Genomic DNA, 18,150 nt, shown 5'->3' with positions numbered 1-18,150 from the left:
TCCTGGGAGGTTGTTTGTTTCTCTTCCAGCAGATTGACTCCAGAGTTGATGAAGGTCAGATAGACATGAAGAGCAGCCAGAAACTCCTGAACACTCAGATGGATGAAGCAGAACACCATGTCCTGGTACAGTCCTCTCTCCTCTTTAAAGATCTGTGTGAACACTCCTGAGTACACTGAGGCTGCTGTGATATCGATGCCACACTCTGTCAGGTCCGATTCATAGAAGATCAGGTTTCCTTTCTGCAGCTGATCAAAAGCCAGTTTTCCCAGAGACTCAACCATCTTCCTGCTCTCTGGACTCCAGTGTCGATCTGTCTCAGCTCCTCCATCATATTTGACCTTCTTCACTTTGGCCTGAACCACCAAGAAGTGGATGTACATCTTAGTTAGGTTCTTGGGCAGCTCTCCTCCCTCTCTGGTTTTCAGCATATCCACCAGAACTGTAGCAGTGATCCAGCAGAAGACTGGGATGCGGCACATGATGTGGAGGCTTCGCGATGTCTTGATGTGCGAGATAATCCTGCTGCTCTGCTTCTTATCTCTGAATCTCTTCTTGAAGTACTCCTCCTTCTGTGGGTCACTGAACCCTCTGACCTCTGTCACCATGTCGACACAGTAAGGAGGGATCTGATTGGCTGCTGCAGGTCGTGTGGTTATCCAGAGGTGCGCAGAGGGAAGCAGGTTGCCCTTGATGAGGTTTGTCAGCAGCACATTCACTGAGCTGGACTCTCTAGGGTCAGTCAGTATCTTAGTGTTCTTGAAGTCCAGAGGAATTCGATACTCATCCAGACCATCAAAGAATCAAATCAAATCAAATCACTTTTATTGTCACATCACATGTGCAGGTACATTGGTACAGTACATGTGAGTGAAATTCTTGTGTGCAAGCTTCACAAGCAACAGAGTTGTGCAAAATACAATAACGTAAACAAGCAAAATACAAGAATGGCTACATCTGAAACTAATAAATATATGTACAATATATAATAGTATATGCATTTCTGGATGTGTATACTAAATATTTTCTACGTGTGTGTGTGTGTGTGTGTGTGTGTGTGTGTGTGTGTGTGTGTGTGTGTGTGTGTGTGTGTGTGTATACACATATTTTACAAATTAAACAGAGTAAACAATAAATAAAATCTATAAAAATATACAGAGTTGAGACATGTGCAAAACAGTGGCATTACTGTACGGTATGGAGTGCATAATGTTAAAGTTCCAGTAGTGAAGCTGAGGTGTCTATGACGTGTTCAGCAGTCTGATGGCCTGGTGGAAAAAGCTGTCTCTCAGTCTGCTGGTACGGGACCGGATGCTGCAGAACCTCCTTCCTGAGGGAAGTAGTCTGAACAGTTTATGGCTGGGGTGACTGGAGTCCTTGATGATCCTCCCCGCTTTCCTCAGGCACCGCTTCCTGTAGATGTCTTGGAGGGAGGGAAGCTCACCTCCAATTATCCGTTCAGAGCACCGCACTACTCGCTGGAGAGCTTTGCAGTTGTAGGCGGTGCTGTTGCCATACCAGGTGGTGATGCATCCAGTGAGGATGCTCTCAATGGCACAGTGATAGAAGGTCCTGAGGATGCGGGGGCTCATGCCGAATCTTTTCAGTCTCCTGAGAAAGAAGAGGCGCTGCTGGGCCTTCTTCACTGTTTTGTTTATGTGTACTGACCACGTAAGATCCTCAGCCAGATGTAAACCAAGGAACCGGAAGCTGCTCACTCTCTCCACAGCAGCGCCGTTGATGGTGATGGGGGTGTGTACTTCTCTGCACCTCCGGAAGTCCACTATCAACTCCTTTGTCTTTGCGACGTTGAGGGTGAGATGGTTGTCTTGACACCAGTGGGTCAGGGCGCTGACCTCCTCCCTGTAAGCTGTCTCATCACCGTTGGTGATAAGACCCACCACTGTAGTGTCGTCCGCAAACTTCACAACGATGTTGGAGCTGTTAGTGGCTGTGCAGTCGTAGGTGTAGAGTGAGTACAGGAGAGGGCTCAGTACACACCCCTGTGGAGCACCAGTGTTCAGTGTGATGGGGGATGAGGTGATGCTGCCCAGTCTGACCACTTGGCATCTGTCAGACAGGAAGCTAAGCATCCAGCCACAGAGGGAGCTGCTCTTCTCCAGGTGTGACAGGGCAGTATGTAGTGTCAGGGCTATGGCATCATCAGTGGACCTGTTGTGGCGGTATGCGAACTGTAGAGGGTCCAGTGAGTCGGGTAGTGCAGAGCAGATGAAGTCCCTGACCAGCTTCTCGAAGCATTTGCTTACGATGGGGGTCAGGGCTACAGGTCGCCAGTCGTTCAATGAGGAGATGGTGGAGGATTTGGGTACAGGGACGATGGTGGCCATTTTGAAGCAGGCTGGGACTACAGACAGAGAGAGGGAAAGGTTGAAGATGTGTGTGAACACTCCAGCCAGCTGAGCCGCGCATGACCTGAGGACGCGGCCGGGAATCCCGTCCGGACCAGTAGCTTTGCGCGCGTTCACCTTCCTGAAGCACTTCCGCACATCCTCCTCAGACACAGTGTGCGCACTGACGTCATCCGCGGTGCGCACACTGTCCGGTCTCATGGTGTTCGCTGTGTCAAATCTAGCGTAGAATACGTTTAGATCCTCACACAGAGAGGCCGTGGTCTGCGGTGTGCTGGTTTTCCCTCTAAAGTCTGCGATCGTGTTTAGTCCCTGCCACATACTCCGAGGGTTGTCAAACTGTTGCTCCACTCTGTCCCTGTACTCACGTTTGGCTGCTTTGATCGTCTTCCGGAGTTGGTAATGTGCGTGTTTGTAGTCCGATGTGTTCGCGGAGGCAAAGGCGGTGCTCCGTGCCGCGCGAACATCTCCGGTAATCCAGGGTTTTTGATTTGGGAAGGATTTAACTGTTCTGGATGGGACGACATCTTCCACGCATTTCCTGATAAATCCGCAGACTGAGTCTGTGTACTCATCAATGTCCCTAGCAGCCACGTGAAACATTTCCCAGTCCGCGTGATCAAAACAGTCCCGCAGCGCAGACTCCGATTGGTCCGTCCAACGGTGCACCGCCCTCCGGGTTGGAGCTTCCTGTTTCAGCTTCTGCCTGTAGGCGGGCAGGAGCAGGAGCAGGATGGAGCGGTGATCTGATTGGCCGAATGGGGCGCGGGGGAGGGCTTTGTACGCATCCTGGAAAGAGGTGTAGCAGTGGTCAAGTAGCCGGTCTCCACGAGTGTTGAAATGGATGTGTTGGTGGAGTTTTGGTGAGACTTTCTTCAGGTTTCCCTTATTAAAGTCCCCGGTCGTGATAAACGCTGCCTCTGGGTGTGCGGTTTCCTCGCTGCTGATCGCGCTGTACAGTTCCCTGAGTGCACGGTCAGTGTCGGCTTGTGGGGGAATGTAAACAGCCGTAATAATCACTGCTGTAAATTCCCTCGGTAGCCAGAATGGCCGGCACTTAATCATCAGGTACTCCAGGTCCGGTGAGCAGAAGGATTTGACCGGGTGCACGTTCGCATAATCACACCAGCTGTTGTTGATCATGAAACATACACCACCGCCTCTGCTTTTCCCAGTAAGATCCTGTGACCTGTCCGCGCGGTGCACAGAGAACCCCGGTAGTTGTATTGCGGAGTCCGGTACCTTGTCCGATAGCCAGGTTTCTGTGAGGCAGATCACGCAGCAGTCCCACATCTCTCGCTGGAATGAGATCCGTGCCCGAAGCTCGCACAGCTTGTTCTCCAGAGACTGCACATTAGCCAGTAATAAACTGGGTAGCGGTGGTCTGTTAGTGCGCCGTCTCAGTCGAACCAGAACGCCAGATCTTCTCCCTCTGCGTCGGCGTTTGCGGCCTCCAGGGCCAGAGAACAAAGGTGTCTCAGGTGAGATGAATGGGGGGTCTGCAAACGGAGCGTCCGTGTTGCAAAACTTGAACTCCAGAAAGTTATAAGAAAGACCGTCTTTTATGTCCAGTAAGGTTTGTCGGTCGTACACAAGGAGACATGTGCTACTCGCGAAAAAATGAAGGAAAAGTAAAATTAAACACAGAAAAAAGCTGTTGCTTAGGGGAGCTCGCGACGAGGCTGCCATACTCGGCGCCATCTTCATCTTCATCAAAGATGAACACAACCTGGAAGTCTTCAAAGCTGCAGATTCCTGCTTCTTTGGTATCAGTAAAAAAGTGATGAACAAGTTCCACCAAGCTGAACTTTTGCTTTTTCGGAAGATTCAACTCTCTGAAAGTGAATGAAAATATGAACTGGAGGTCCTGGTTGGCTTTGTCTTCAGCCCAGTCAAGAGTGTATTTCTGTGTTGAGACTGTTTTCCCAATGCCAGCCACTCCCTTTGTCAGCACTGTTCTGATTGGTTCATCTCTTCCAGGTGGAATTTTAAAAATGTCTTTTTGACTGATTTGATTGACTGGTCTGTCTGGTTTCCTGGATGCTTTTTCAATCTGTCTGACCTCATGTTCATCATTGACCTCTGCAGTCCCTCCCTCTGTGATGTACAGCTCTGTGTAGATCTGATTCAGAAGGGTTGGGTTTCCTGCTTTAGCGATCCCCTCAAACATGCACTGGAACTTCTTCTTCAGCTTAGATTTTAGTTCCTGCTGACACACCTCAGGAACCCCCGACTGACATGATCGCTGCAGCACCGGGCAAACATCCATCGGCCCCACTTCTGCTAAACAGGTGAAAATAGGTTTAAAAGCGACAGCAATTAGTGCTGCTGAATCTTGGATCTTTATTTATTTTTTTGCTGTTTTACTTGATGTGGGCTGCCACAAACGATTATTTTGATAGTCGACTAGTCACCGATTATTTTTTGCGATTAGTCAACTAATCAGATCATGCGTCCATTGGACATAAAACGTACAGCTTATTGCATCAGCATGTGTCTGCTCTTATATAATTATCATTAGCTTACAGCTTTAAGTGTTTAATGTATGTGCTAACTAAAAATAAAGACAAGATGATAGTTTATTAAACTTTTAATGACATTTGCAGATTGTCTCGGGGGAGTTTAATAAACTCGTCCGTCTGTTCTTTCTGTGTAAAATATAACAGGACACTGGAGTAAATTCTCGACCATTTCACGCTTCTGTTTAATCAGTTCTGTTTGACATTTATTCAGCTGTGTAAAAACTCTAACTTTAATCTCAGCCAAACCAATTTATTGAGGAACAAATAAAACACTGAAAAAAGCCAAACATTAACAATGCGAAAGAACACAAAGGGGTTTGAAAATGATGTGCCGGGAGTTCACTGTTCTCGCCAGCTCTAGTGAACCTTGAACCCTCTAGCTATTGAGCGGGTGGGTAACAGACGTCTCCGAACACGTCAGAGCCCTTTTGCAAATATGTGATGTCTTGATAAACCGAGCAGAAATTTGTAAGTAGCTGCCGCCATTGTTGAAAACTGGAATTGGCAGGGCCACGCTATGAATTGTGGGATAGGTTGGGCCACGAAGTATACACCCGACCCATCCTTCAAATCTGGGGAAATGAAGGACGCATTTTTCGGCCACGTTTGGGGGAATCTTCGAATTTGGACAGGCTTCGCTGCGTCGCTGTTATGTAATTGGCCTACAAATGCTGCCTCTGAAGGATGCAGCCGCTAAATTTGGACACAGCTATGAAATCGGACACTGCTTCTTCTTCGGGGTTTAACGGCAGCTGGCATCCTTGTACATGCAGTGCTGCCATCTTCAGTTTCAGTCTGTTATTACACTCTTAAATCCTACTTATTCCTGCGTTTTTCGGGATCTTACAAAGCTTCAAACAAAGCATCAACTATTAAATTTGTCGTTGACGATTTTAATAGTTGACGTAATCGTGACTAGTCGACTAATCGTGGCAGCCCTAGTGTAAACACAAAAAAATATTTTATTTCATATCTTGGAATATGCAGAAAATAGAACTAAACGTTAAACAAATTTCTTAAAGTCAAAGACTGTTTCATATAATTTAATTTTTCCTCAATGCCATGTGGATAAAATTAAAAGATTAAAACTAATAAAACATTTTTTTTAAAGAGATTTTTTGATTTGATTCTATTTTATATTATCGATTTTACAGAAAAAAATGTATTCAGGTTGTGTATCATGTTTTTAAAAAGTAACTAAGTAATAAAGTAACTAATTACTTTTGAAAATAAGAAATCAGTAAAGTAATGGGAGTAATTGGAGAAGTAATCACCAATTACCATTTTCAAGTAACTTGACCAAGACTGGTTATAACTCAGTGGAAGGTTTTATGGAGAAACCAAATCACAAAAACAGTCACCTCAAGGTGCTTTATGTTGTAAGGAAAAACCTCAACAATCATTTGAGCCCCTATAAGCAAGCGCTGTAATGACAGTGGAAGGAAAAACTTCCTTTTATCAGGAAGAAACCTCCAGCAGAACCAGGCTCAGGGAGGGGCGGCCATCTACTTTGACTGATTGCTTGAGAGAAGGAAGCCAGGATAAAAGACATGCTGTGGAAGAGGGTCAGAGATTTATTATAGCTGCAGATTAGCAGCTAAGTGGTGTATAAACAGGCAGAGAAGAAGAAACACCCAATGCATAATGGGAATCCCCCAGCAACCTACACCTGTTGCATCGTAACTAAGGGAAGTTTTAGGGTTACCCGATCCAGCTCTAACTATATGCTTTAGAAAAACGGAAAGTTTAAAGCCTAATGTTAAAAGTAGAGATAGTGCCTGTGGCGAGCAAATGTGAGTGTGATTGGTTGTCTCTATGTGTTAGCCCTGCGACAGACTGGCGACCTGGCCTGGGTGTACCCTGCCTCTCGCCCTAAGACAGCTGGGATAGGCTCCAGCGCCCGCCGCGACCCTGAAAAGGATAAGCACAAGCGAATGGATGGATGGATGGATGGTTAATAAATATTGATTTGCTTTGATAATATTACAAAAATAGCATAATACACAATATAGTGTTCAAATATTTAATAACTTTAGAATATCGTTTCACTTAATAAAAAATTAATACATTTCTAAAAACTCTGGTTTAAAATTTAAAAGCCATTTGAAAGCACAAAGAGTGAATGTCTGAATGTATTATGAGATCCTAAAGCATGACCTGTTTGGATATTTCTGATCCCAAACAGGTTAGATGCTTTTCTATTTTTTTTTAGAATCTGCTATAAACCATCCTTACATCTCATCTAAAGGTCAGTTGTCCTCAGTTTTAACTGGATCTGCTCCTGAAGCATTAATATGAGGTAAGTGCTGTTATAGCCAGTGAACTAAAGCCAGAGATTTTTAAACCAACCAGCCATTCATTCATTAGAGCTCTGACATACTAGAGAGCTAAACTGAGGCTACAGAGATATCACATGGAAAGAATCGGAGTTCTGATTGGTCAGCTCAGAGTTTGTGTGTTTCTGCCTTATCCACGTCTCTTCAGACAAACTCATGGAATCTTACCTTCTGATTCTGATGAAAGTAATGAAGCCTTATGGGCTGAGGGCCTTCCTGTTGGAGGAAAGTGCACCTGAAGTGATCATGAGGTGGACTGTTTAAAAATGAAAACCTGCATGGCTTCAAAGTAATGTAAATATAACATTTGTAATCAAAGATTATTTGAGGAGGAAAGACAGACAAAATTAAAACTTTTAATACATAAAATAAATTGTGAGAATGTTGTGTCTTCCTACCATACTGAGTCTTTGATGTTTATTTTTTTCTCTGACTTTAATCATACTGGAGAGCTACATTGAAGCTACAGCAATGTCACATGGAAAGAATCAGAGCTCTGATTGGTCAGCTCAGAGTTTGTGTGTTTCTGCCTTATCCACGACTCTTCAGACAAACTCATGGAATCTCTGAATGACCTTTTTTAATCTTCTTTAAAATCAACTCCGCCACCTCCATCACACGGCCAGTAGTATATGTTCCCACCATAAGATCCACTACTCTCCTTGTGTCTGCTTTCTCCAGGTAGCTCCTTTTAATGGTCATGAAATCACCTCCGGGTCCAATCCGCAGGTGCCAGTGAAAACGTTCCAGCTCCTTTTTACCTAAATCATCCAGTATGTCCAGCAACTGTCTTCGAACCGGCTTCTCCATCTTTAATCTGTAAAACAAGAGAGCATGTGAATCATGGTCTCATCACAACTTTTTTTGTTTACTTATTTAGTATATTTCACAGCAGATTTCATGTTCAATCTGTATTATTTATACTGGCACCAGTCTGATATCATGTTTCTAAACCTGCTCTGGTATCAGGAACATGGTACCAAGAAGGAATCGTCACAATAACAGTTACAATATAATTATCTGATGACGGGATAGCTCTGGTCATTGGATATATTCTCATGTTCCCATTGATCCTAATGAGCTGGTTATCCTCTATTAGAGCAGACAAACATAAGGATCAGCTGAGCTTAAAGCCACTCAGGGCTGCACGAACAGGCTAGAACGGTTTCACATAAGTTTCACATAAATCAAATGTCTCACTAAACAATTTGTCCTCGTCCATCTAGCAACACCTGAAAGTTCCTACCTTCACTGTGTTTGAAGCAAAGAACAAAGGAGACAACTGCTGGAGCAGCTGGAGTCCTACAGACACTCAAAACACCTCCTACAACATCCATTCTTTACACTCTGACTGCTGTGTTTGTGGAAACACAGTCATGGAGTCATGTACAGTTAGAGATGGTCATCTCACCTCTGAGCTTTGGTCTGGTGTAACCCAGTCATAGATTCGCAGAAACACACCGGTTACACTGGCTCTCAGGTTCCCCACACAGAGTGGTTTTAGAGGGAGGGGCTCCCTTCTCTTTGTCTCTCTGATCCATGCTGCTAAATCCACATCCACCTCAATTTGTGGGTTACAACAGAAAATGATACGTTTCTTGTTCTCCCGTATTATAAGACGGGATTATTTCATCAAACAGAGGACATTTTGCCTGATAATTATTACCAGAATTCCAGGAATAGTTAGTTATTATTAGGGCTGTGTGATATGACCAAAATCTCATATATAAGAATTCTATCGTCCCGATAACGATATAAATCACAAAAATGTAACATTTTCTGTAAATTCTGTGAATCTCCGGCAGCTCGACTTGCGGGAAGTGTTTCCAGCTGCGCGCCATGTAGCTGGAGTCAAGTGTTTTAACCAATGCATGAAACTATACAGTTTTAGACATAAGTTGTAAAGGCCGCCGTTTTCTTTGTGAGTATTTATTACACGGCGTGCTGCGGGGAAAAGCCTGTTCTAACGTTTGAGTCTAAGGTTTATTTTTTAGCACCTGGCGGCTCTTTTTTAATTCTCATCCGTAAATAATCTGCTCTTTCACGTGATTCAGTTTATTTTGAAAAGTTTCAACAGGAGCTTGAGCTTTATTGTGAAAGGTTTATGTGGAACATAAACAAGCGGACATGCGATGCTGTTACCATCGTTGTTGCTAACCATAACACATTAAAACAGGCGCTTGTCCGTCTGTAGTGTGGTTATATAAAATATAAGAGAAAGAGAGAACTTTAAGAAATTAATATAGCCACTACAGTGACCATCAAAATGATGGAAAAATATTGCCGTAAACAGTTTATTTTGCAACACCACGAAACAAACGATAGCGTAAAATGAAACGATAGATGTTTTTATATCGTCATCCGATATATATCGTTATATCTAACAGCCCTATAATAATAATAATAATAATAATAATAATAATAATGGATTGGATTTATATAGCGCTTTTCAAGGCACCCAAAGCGCTTTACAATGCCACTCTTCATTATTCTCTTCCTAGTTATTATAAGAAGTGTTTGTGGACTAAAAATCAATAAATAATAATAAAACGAAAATGCTTAGACAGTGCTAGCATGATGGACAGGTTTTTGACGGGACTGTCACACAAACGCAAAGCAGAAGATGAAGCATTGTCAAACCAACTTGCTTTTAAGCCAAATACTAGAAAATATGAAGAAGAATATCTTGCCTTTGGCTTCACCTGCACAACGGTTGTGCCAAGATAGGTATCTCCGACAGAATTTGTTTCCCCTGCGTTGGGAGCATACGCTGGGCTGTCCAAATCACGGACAAACAGTGGTTGCCAAACTTGTTTTGCTACACCCCCCCTTATTTTTACAAGAAAATCTTCGCCTCCGACCCCCACCCCCCTTCTCCTCAAAAGGGGGGTGGGGGTGGGGAACCTGCTTCCCTCTGCACGCCTCTGGATAACCACACGACCTGTGCACCTCGGAAACTCCCTGATATCTGGCAGGTTGTGATTTATTTCTGCTGGTTTTCCTGTTTGAAACACAAACACATCTCATTACTTTGTTGTTCTTCTTGGTGCGGCGTTTGAATATTTCAGCACCAAACTGATTTTTCTTCAAAGCTCGTTTCGACATGTTGAAGTCTTAAATGAAAGTGCAGACTGAGAGTGGATCACATGCTTTTTAAGTGCATCATGTGACATGTTCAGTATTGTCACACATGTCTAGATTGCCCCTGATATCATAACTGCTCAAACACTGATTATTATATTTGAAGAATTATTACTGATGGCAGCAAAGTTGATGCTGATTTGTCGCCCCCTAGAGATCAAAACACAAACTGCATGATGTCGCTGCAACTCATAGTGAAAGGAAGTGTTTAAATGACTGAAACACATTCAGCTTTCACAGCCAGCCAATATCCTGTGACACTGAACATGTACAAACACAGGTCTTGAACTTTTCCACATTTTGTCACATTACAGCCACAAACATGAATCAATTTTATTGGAATTTCACGTGAAAGACCAACACAAAGTGGTGTACACGTGAGAAGTGGAACGAAAATCATACATGATTCCAAACATTTTTTACAAATAAATAACTAAAAAGTGGGGCATCACCAGGTCATGACTACAACCCCCGGGTTAAGCCTGTTGGATTTATATTTTATTATTGTTATTTGTATTGCGAAATATCTAACCATATATGCTTAGAGGTGTATAATCAGTTGTGTAGTGATAGGATATGTGATCCTTAGTGGTCTGCAACGACTTTGTTTTCTGGTGTTCTGGCATTCACACCCACATCCTGGGAGCATGGGAGAGGTTGTACCTTCTCTTATTGTTTTATGGTAGGATAAAATATCTATATCTGTTTTAGTCTAAGTGCCTTTTGTTTAGATGAACTGCTGGACTTCCAGACCAGCAGGTTTAGGGAAGTTGTTTATGGGGTCACATTCTGGGGTGCAGGTGTGTCACTAAGGTGCAGGAGAGGCATTCCTCCTCTGTCCCCTTCGGGTCACCTGTACTTCAGTTTTATTCCACATCCTATACATCCACATTACTCACACTATCATAGCACATACATATAGGGCCTTGGGGGGTGGGCATGTTATATGGTATCCAGAGGACAGTCTGGGTATTTAACCTCAACTCTGGTGTCGGTGCCCGTCTCTCAATTTTAAATGCATGAAGATATTGAGGGTTCTCGGGAGGGACCATGCTGACACCGGCTGCTCTCTGGCAGGAAGAACCATGCCTCTTCTATGTTTTAAATACACTTTAGAACAGCATGCAGCAGCACCACATATGAGCGGGAAGAGGGAGACATGGGGTCTTCACACTCCCGTTCTCTGTTTATCATCGGGACGGAGGGGCTGGGAGGAAGAGTTGGCCGTCTGATGGGGGTCTGGTGGGGGGGTCTCCCTGCTGCTCCGGGACCGGGGGTGGTCTGCTTGTCTCCACCCCAGGAAAAAGGCTAAAATCTCCTGGGTCTGGGTACCATCACCCCTCAGGGGTGGTGGTGCCTGGACCTGGGATATAGAGCATGTTTGGAGAGGGTGTGTACAGTGTCCATTTATGTTTGTTTCTACTTTGGGCGAGTGATGAGTATTTGTATGGGGATGGGGGGCCCTTGGACCTTGGGCCTCTGCGCCTGGGGCTTGGTGCACTGTGGCGTGGCTGGATGCCAGCAGAGCTCACAGGCACATCACCACAGCTCCCTCTGGCTTCTGCTCCGTGGCTTCTGGGTGACCCCTTGTCTTGGGCTCTCCTTAGCTCTTTCCAGGAGAGTGGCACGGTTGCACCTCTGATGGTACTTCTTGGGCTCTCACGCTCTGGGGGCCTCTGAAAGTCTGGGGCCTGGATCTCCTCCATGCCTGCTTCATGCCCTTGGGGACGGGGCTATGGTTCCCCACACCCTCTAGCAGATTACATGAAGAAAACCTTTTGAATGCAATACAATACAATACCTGAAAATGCAGGTGCTCATAGACACACACTATATCTTTCTTGGCTGCTACCTCAAAGCACACTGTGCGCTGTTGGTTGCACATACACAACTGTTCTACTATATTAATGTTTAGCTGCCAATGGACTTGAGGAGTAAATAATAAAAGGCCAAATGTCTGTAACTGAGGATTCTGTCTCAGTGATTTATAGCTGTAACGTGTTGGGTAAATCATGTTCATGTTGTATGATCACAGTCCGCTTCAGGACCTGACAAAAGTTGATTAAGAATTAAGACCAGGTTTACTTTAAGAAGTAAGATCAGAGCATTATTATTTTTAATTGTTTGGCCTCACATACTGAAGAGCACCAACAGGACAGACTTACCTTTAAGCCTCACCAATGTCCAGAGTAATTAATCAAATTCAGCTCAATGTACAGTTATGTTTTTTTTACTCTATTACTTCAGCCTGATTTAAGTGTGACTGATCTTTTTATTATACATTTTTAAAAAAGTTTTGTTCTATGCTTTATAGATTTTATAGAATATTTGTTTACAATGATTTATTTGCATCACACCAATCACATGTAACAAACACAGCATATTTCATGCCAGAAATAAAAGGTCAAACATTCTGGAAAATTATTCTGAAGTGAAACAAACCTTATTTCATGGCAGAATCATAACTAATGCACTTTTGTCAGTTATTTCAGCTCCTAAACAGTGGCCGGAGGAAAGAATTGGCAGAATAATGTGGCACATGTGTCACGGTCGGGCGGATCACACACAGTAATTCGGCGTGCCCGTGTGGCGTGCTGGCTAGACCCAAGCGCGGCGAAGGCTAGCGGTGGGTTTGGAGCAGACACGCAGTTATTCTAGTAATGATCAGTGCACGAAGCGTGGCTTCGGAACTGTCGTTACAGACAGAGAGCGAGCGGAGCCGGGAAGAGAAAAAGGATTGAAAGGGATTGTCACTCACGGTTGCTGAATCAGGCGGAGACTGACGTCGGCAGAGTTTCGGAGCTCCTGACACGAAGAGACTGATGTCTGAGCGGCGAACAGGTGGGTGGCGTCTCTCTTTTAACCCCGGCCCCGTGATCAGCTGATCACAGCCGATCACCGGCTGACAGGACCCCCCCCCCCCGAGGACCGGCACCCGACGGGCCAGGACGGCGGCGACGGAAATCCGAGATGAGGGAAGGATCCAAGATGAAGCGGGACGGCACCCAGGAGCGCTCATCAGGGCCGTAGCCAGCCCAGTCCACCAAATACTGGACCCCCCGGCCCCGGGGACGGGAGTCCAAGATCCGACGGACAGCGTAGACAGGACCCCCATCGACGATCCTGGGCGGGGGCGGGGCCCGGGAGGGGGGCGCCAGTGGGGAAGCGACGTGCCGCTTAAGCTGCGAGACGTGGAAAACCGGATGGACCTTCATGGCGGGCGGAAGCCGGAGACGGTAAGCCACGGGGTTGAGCCGGGCAGTGACTTCGTACGGGCCGACGAACCGGGGAGCGAGCTTCTTGGACTCACCGCGCAGCCGTAGGTGCTTTGTGGAGAGCCAGACGCGGTCCCCCGGCCGGAAGGGGTGACCCGGGCGGTGGCGGCGATGATGCTGCCGGGTGTACAGAGTGTTGGCCCGGGAAATGGCAGCCCGCGCCTTGATCCAGGCCTGGCGACAGCGGCGGACCATCCGTTCAGCAGCCGGCACGTCGACCTCCGCTTCCTGATGGCTGAAGATAGGAGGTTGAAATCCATGACAGACCTCAAAGGGCGAGAGACCGGTGGCGGAAGAGATGTGAAGGTTATGAGACAACTCAGCCCACACCAGGTAACGAGGCCATAGCGACGGTTGGGCGGAGACGAAACACCGTAAGAAGCGCCCCAACTGTTGATTGGTCCGTTCAACCTGCCCATTGGTCTGAGGGTGATAGCCAGACGAGAGGCTGGGAGACGCTCCAATCAGGCGGCAGAAGGCCTTCCAGAACCTGGCGGTGAACTGTGGCCCCCGATCGGAGACTATGTCCTTGGGGAATCCGTGAAGCCGGACGACATGGTCCAGGAGGAGCTCGGCCGTCCGTTTGGCGGAGGGGAGGCCAGCCAGGGCGACCAGGTGCACCGCCTTAGAAAACCGGTCCACAAAGGTGAGGATGGTGTCAAGACCGTCCACAGATGGAAGGCCGGTAACAAAGTCAAGGCCGACATGGGACCAGGGACGTCTCGGCACCGGGAGAGGGTGAAGGTCGCCAGCGGGCGGCTGGGTGGAGGACTTGGCCCGAGCACAGGTGTCACAGGCGGAAACGAAGTCACGGACGTCCCGAGTCATGGAGGGCCACCAGAAGGCACGACGGAGGAGCTGGAGGGTTCTGTTGGGCCCTGGGTGACCAGAGAGCGGGGAGGAGTGAGCCCAGAGCAAGGCCTCCTGACGGCACCGGGATGGCACATAGAGCCGCCCAGCTGGGGTCTCCGGCGGAGGCGGTTCGGCGGTCAGGGCATCCCGGATAGAGTCCTCCAAGGGCCACCGAAGGGGGGCAGCGAAACAATGAGACGGTAGGATAGGTCCAGGGTCTGACGTGAAGTCGTCCTGGGCGAACTGCCTGGAGAGGGCGTCTGCCTTGGTGTTCTTGGAGCCAGGGCGGTAGGCGAGGTGGAAGTTGTACGGTTCGAAGAATAAGGCCCAACGGGCCTGCCTTGGGTTGAGCTGCTTGGCAGAACGAATATGGATCAGGTTCTGGTGATCAGTCCAGATCAGAAATGGTTCTTTCGCTCCCAGGAGCCAATGCCGCCATTCTTCCAAGGCCCACTTGATGGCCAGGAGTTCCCGGTCGCCGACACCATACCGTCGCTGCGTGTCAGAGAATTTCCTTGAAAAATAGCAGCACGGGTGAAGTTTTCCATCCGGGCCATGTTGAGAGAGGACGGCGCCAGCGCCAACATCGGAGGCATCCACCTCCACCACAAAATCTCCGGCAGGATCAGGGTGGAGCAGGACGGGAGCTGTAGCAAACCGACGGATAAGGTCTCGGAATGCCTGTTTCGCACCAGGGGGGAGGCAGAAGGGCCTGGGCAGGTTAGCTGGTTTAGTGAGGGATGTCAGTGGCGCGACAATGGTGCTGAAATTGCGGATAAAGCGCCGATAAAAATTGGCAAAGCCCAGGAAGCTCTGTAGCTGCTTAAGGCTGGAAGGCTGAGGCCACTGGGTCACGGCTTGGAGCTTTTGCGGGTCCATGGTCAGGCCATTGGAGGAGATGGTGAAGCCCAGGAAGGTAGTGGACCGTTGATGGAAGGCACACTTTTCCAGTTTGCAGAACAGCTGGTACTCGAGCAGCCTGCTTAGCACGGCCCGCACATGGCGAATATGGTCCACTTCGGTGCGGGAGTAGATCAGGATGTCATCCAGATAGGCAAACACCCACCGGCCCAGCATGTCCCGCAATACATCGTTGATCAGGTGTTGGAAGACAGCAGGGCTGTTGCAGAGGCCGAAGGGCATCACCAGATACTCCCAGTGCCCGTTAGGGGTGATGAAGGCCGTCTTCCATTCGTCCCCTTCAATAATCCGCACCAAATTGTAAGCGCTGCGTAGGTCTAGTTTGGTGAAGATGCAGGCCTGGGAGAGGGAATCGAGCGCGGTGGATAGCAGAGGAAGAGGATGGCGGTTCTTAACAGTGATTTTATTCAAGCCTCGGTAGTCTATACAGGGGCGAAGCCCGCCGTCTTTCTTCTTTACAAAGAAGAACCCCGCAGCTGCAGGGGAGGTAGAAGGGCGAATGAAGCCCTGTTGGAGAGCCTCAGTGACGTACTCCTCCATTGCTTTGTTCTCTGCGGTTGACAGCGAGAACAGGCGACCACGAGGAGGGACTGCTCCCGGGAGGAGCTCGATGGCCATGTCGTAGGAGCGATGAGGAGGGAGAGCAGAGGCTCGCCTCTTACTGAAGACCTCGGACAGGTCATGGTAAGCCGGAGGGATCCTATCCAGATCGATGGGATCCGGGGGTGACGCCTCTTCTGACTTTGAGTCCTGTCCAGTCCGGGGGAGAAGGCAGCGGCGTGAACACCGGGGACCCCAGTCCAGGATCTGGCAGGAAGACCAGGAGACGTGGGGGTCATGTCGACGGAACCAGGGGTATCCGAGGATGAGAGGAGAGGAAGAGGCCGAGACTACTAGAAACCGGATCTCCTCCTGATGATCCCCGACAGACATGCGGACTGGCTGGGTCTGGAACTGGACCGGGTAGGGTTGGAGTGGTCGCCCGTCTACTGAGGTCACCGGCAGAAATCGGTCGACGGAAGTCAATGGGATGCGAAGCCGAGAGGCTAGTTTTTGGTCGATGAAGTTCTCGGCAGCTCCGGTGTCCAGGAGGGCTTCGGATGAGAGCTGTTGGTGTTTCAGGTGAAATGTGACCGGTAACAGAAAACGAGAGGGATCGGAGGAGTGGGAAGGGCCAGGTGGGACACCCCCGCAGTCTACCTGGCGTCGTCGTTTCCCGGCCGTAGCGGGCACTGGGGACGACGGTGTCGAGCTGATCCACAGTAGGCGCAGAGGCCCTCACGCCAGCGTCTCTCTTTCTCCTCTTTGGGGAGTCCACCCAGCTGCATGGGCTCCTCGCTGGATGTGCTGCTTGGGCTAGCCGTGGCTCCATCAGAGGGGGGAGGAGGTCGCGACGACGTGGTCCGCTGAGGTTGGAAGGGTTTTAAGGCCCGAGGGGCATGGCGAGGCCGCGACATCACACGTTGGTCGATCTTCAGGGCAAGGTCCACGGCCTCATCCAAGGTCTTTGGGGCCTCACGGCCGGCCATCTCGTCTCTGATGTAATCAGCCAGTCCCTCTAGAAAGATGGAGCGCAGAGAAGAATCTCCCCTTTGAAGCTTAGCAGCCAGGGTGCGGAATTGGGAGGCGAAGTAACAGACTGGTCGGCTGCCCTGGCGTAAATGAAGCAGCTGTGACTCCACTTCCACTTCACTGCTGGGGGGAACGAAAGTCTTTTTTAACTCCCCCACAAACAGAGCATAGTCATTACACGCTGCAGATTTATTGTTGTAGAGAGCCGCGGCCCATTCCTGAGCCTGGCCAGACAAGAGAGAGGTTAGCATCGCCACTTTTGCACGGGCAGTGGCGTATTTAGTGGGTTGACATTCAAACATCATGTCTAAGGTGGCGAGCAACCCATCAGGCCGGCCGTCTACTCCGTTCCACTTATCTGGTAGTCCGATCCGGGGTTCAGCGCTCACCGGCGCTGGCTGACGTTGCAGCGAGGTGACGGAAGAGGAAAGCTGGAGGACAGTTTCGGTGAGAGACTCCATCTTTGTGCTCATCCGATCCACCACACCGCGAAGATATAATACTTCGGCTTTCAGCCGTTCGAATTCCGCTGGGTCTATATGTGGCTCAGACATCCTGTGACGGTCGGGCGGATCACACACAGTAATTCGGCGTGCCCGTGTGGCGTGCTGGCTAGACCCAAGCGCGGCGAAGGCTAGCGGTGGGTTTGGAGCAGACACGCAGTTATTCTAGTAATGATCAGTGCACGAAGCGTGGCTTCGGAACTGTCGTTACAGACAGAGAGCAAGCGGAGCCGGGAAGAGAAAAAGGATTGAAAGGGATTGTCACTCACGGTTGCTGAATCAGGCGGAGACTGACGTCGGCAGAGTTTCGGAGCTCCTGACACGAAGAGACTGATGTCTGAGCGGCGAACAGGTGGGTGGCGTCTCTCTTTTAACCCCGGCCCCGTGATCAGCTGATCACAGCCGATCACCGGCTGACAACATGTTAGAGAGGTTTCCTTGTAGATACTCTGTACAAATATTAAAACCATTAAAATCATAGAATTATTAACACCTGTTTTGAATTTCCCCAAAAAAGACAAGAATGATCACAAAAGCAAATCAAATATAGACCAGAGTCATCCAGCTACATATAGATCACTATCTTTCATAGATACCGATATTAAAAAACACCGTGTTTAGAAAAAGTCATTCCAGCACTCAATAAAACACACACACAC

Source organism: Maylandia zebra, linkage group LG23 (assembly GCF_041146795.1).
Source record: "Maylandia zebra isolate NMK-2024a linkage group LG23, Mzebra_GT3a, whole genome shotgun sequence".
Lineage (NCBI taxonomy): Eukaryota > Metazoa > Chordata > Actinopteri > Cichliformes > Cichlidae > Maylandia > Maylandia zebra.
This window is presented reverse-complemented; position numbering follows the sequence as displayed.